The sequence below is a fragment of the Chinchilla lanigera genome, unplaced genomic scaffold (genome assembly GCF_000276665.1).
Source record: "Chinchilla lanigera isolate Chin_1 unplaced genomic scaffold, ChiLan1.0 scaffold00094, whole genome shotgun sequence".
Lineage (NCBI taxonomy): Eukaryota > Metazoa > Chordata > Mammalia > Rodentia > Chinchillidae > Chinchilla > Chinchilla lanigera.
The window spans coordinates 5,179,773-5,182,502 of record NW_004955495.1 but is presented as its reverse complement, the minus strand read 5'-3'; the positions used below and the strand labels follow the sequence as shown (position 1 = coordinate 5,182,502).

General features: G+C 48.3%; 1 long non-coding RNA gene across 2 annotated transcripts in view; it reads right to left on the bottom strand.

The window, feature by feature from the left end:
• Positions 1 to 337: 337 nt before the first annotated feature.
• The window catches only part of LOC102021779, a 4,389-nt gene continuing 1,996 nt past the window's right edge, over positions 338 to 2,730 (bottom strand). The window contains exons 2-3 of one of the 2 annotated variants that reach the window (XR_264151.2): positions 2,458 to 2,609; positions 338 to 584 (exon numbers count right to left, since the gene is read on the bottom strand). This is a non-coding gene — a long non-coding RNA (uncharacterized LOC102021779). The remainder of the gene's footprint in view (positions 585 to 2,457; positions 2,610 to 2,730) is intronic. The other variant, XR_264152.2, reaches the window with a different exon arrangement.

Sequence of the window (2,730 nt, the reverse complement as noted above, 5' to 3'; positions counted from 1 at the left end):
AAAAAAAACTGAAAAAGGAAAAAAAAAAGTTCCTTTTTGTTTCTACCAAAAATGTGTTGTCTGACCCAGAAAAGAAACAAACAAAAAACAACACATTGCAAAAAAAGAAGAAAAAAAAAAGAAAAAAAACATTCTCCCAACCGACTTTTGCAACTCCAGAGTTTGATAATCGTTCGAGACGCTCCTCCCGCGCACCTGTGTCCGGAGTCTCCGTGTGCCAAGGGGACCTTGCCGAGGGGCCCCTCCGTGTCCCCGCGGGCCGCCGGGGACACGGGCTGCTCCACTCCATGTTTACTGGCTGTAAATACCATTTTTTATACTCCACGTCGAGGACTTGTGATTTGTACGATGTAGTTTATTTCTGCTACGAGTAACTTACAAACTGACTTTTGGAGACCAAGCCCCCCCCAAACACACACAGGCGAGAAAGAAAGGAAAAGAAAGGGCGGAGAGGGAATTTTGGGTTGACTTGGTTTGAATTTTGTGTCAAAGCAGATTTCCCCGCCGAGTTCATTGTTCAGGTCACAAACGGCAAGCGTCGTCTTAATGTCCCAAATGCCTCTCTTTGGTCTGAAAAAAAAAACCTAAAAATTTATTTAATAAAAGTTTTACTTGCTAAAGGGCTGGCTTTTGCCTTATTTTCCTGCTCTCATAGCTAAAGGCCAAGTTATTCTACTCCCTCTGGCGTCCAAGCTAGAAAGAACTCTAGGTTTAGGGTTAGCCAGACGTGGCAGGAGATACTCCAAAGCAGGAAGTTTAGAATTCCTGTATTTGGGATTTTGTCTGATTAGCCTGGAAGTTGGAGAAATGTTGTGGGCTTTTTTTTTTTTTTCCCCCAAAAAACAGGTGCACACATTTATTTATTCATTCAACAAACAATTATTGGACACAGTGCTGGTCATAGGGGCACATCAGGTAGTGACAAGACAGCTGGTCTCTGTCCACATGGGGAGAGGCACTACACAAAGAATCATATACCATTTTAAAAGACAGGGCCGGGGATATAGGTCAGTGGCACAAGCGCCTGCCTGGCAAGCGCAAGGTCCTGAGTTCAATTCCTGGTACCCACCCCCCACAAAAAAAAAGGCCAGGCGTGGTGGCACTCAGGAGGCTGAGGCAGGAGGATCACTGCGAGTTCAAGACCAGCCTGGGCTACTAAGTGAGCTCAAGGCCAGCCTGAACTGCATAGCGAGACCCTGTCTCAAAAAGACAAAAAAAAAAAAAAAAGAAAAAAGAAAAATAGACATAAAGTTCACATAACATTGGATTTACCATCATAGCCATTTTTTGGTTTAATTTTTTTGAGACAGGGTCTCATTATGTAAACCAAGCTGGCCTTAACCTCAGAAGGACCCTCCTGCGTCAGCCTCCAGGGTGCTAGGATGACAGGTGTGTGCCATGCCTGGCTGCCTTAGGAAGTTTGACAGGTGGGCGGGGGACAGGGAAGATGGACACAGTGTGCTGAAGCAAAGAATGTCCCACGGCAGTGAGGCCCAGGGTGGGGGGCACTGGGCAGCAGGATGGGAGGCAGAACTTTTTTTTCTTTCCCCTTGGATTTTTGGAGACAAGCTTTCACTGTGTAGTCCAGGCTGGCCTTGAACTCACTGAGTAGCCCAGGCTGGCCTCAGATTTGCAGTGATCCCCTGCCTCTGCCTCCCTCTCTAGTGCTGGGATCACAGGCATGCGCCTTCGTGCCTGACAAAAGTCTCTTGACTTCCTGAGCTACTACCTGCTCTGCCAGCAGTGTTGCCAAAATGCCACATTCTCATCTGGAAAACGCAGCCTCTCTTACAGTTGGGGAAACCAAGGCTCACAGATGTCACGCAGGGCGGAGCTGGGAAGAGGCCTAGGAAGATTAATTGCTGCTGCCTGGAAGGGTTTTCTGGGTGGAAGGGTCCACTGTGGGTAAAGGCTCCACGGTCCTTGCTGTCTGGGAGCTGACAGCGTTGGGCTGGGAAGGCTGGGTGGAGAGGGTGCTGAGGTCCGCAAGGGCTCAGATGGAGGGTTTTTTGTTACTAAGCACCTACTGTGTGCCACATCCTGTCCCCGCCCTCCTGAGGCCAAAGTCTAGGAGGAAAGTGAACAGAAAACAAAAAGAACCCCACCTCCTCAATTAGAATTCATGAGGCTTGGGCTGGGGATATAGCTCAGTGGCATAAGTGCCTGCCTGGCAAGCTCAAGGTCCTGAGTTCGATTCCCAGTACCAAAAAAAAAAAAGATTTCATGAGGCTTGTAATCTAAGTGGGACTGGCCAAATATGGACACTATCTTGAGGGCAATAGGGAGCCATATAAGGGTTTAGAGTGAGAGAAGCCTGCTCAGATTATGTTAAGAGGATACCTGGGGTGAGCTCCACAATGTTGGGGGGCCATAAGTTAGCCTGCTGGGAGGATAGCATGCTGAGCCTACCAAGTATTGACTAAGCACTCTACATTTACCAAGCATTGCTTTACCAACCTGTGTTGTACAATAGTCAGTAAAACGATGGATTTCACTCCTTGGCCATACTAAGCTACCTGCCGAGGTCTCATCACAGCAGAGTTTGGTCAGACAGCACCAGCCTGTGTGTGTGTGTTTTCCACAGGGACTCACTTCTCCTGGCACAGCTCCTGAGAAGCAGATATTAGCAGTGTTCATCGGGGCTGGGGCAGGGCTCAGAGGCGAGTGCGCTCTCAAGCACTTGTGTTCCATCCCTAGCACTGCAGAATATAAGGATAAGAGTAGTAGGGG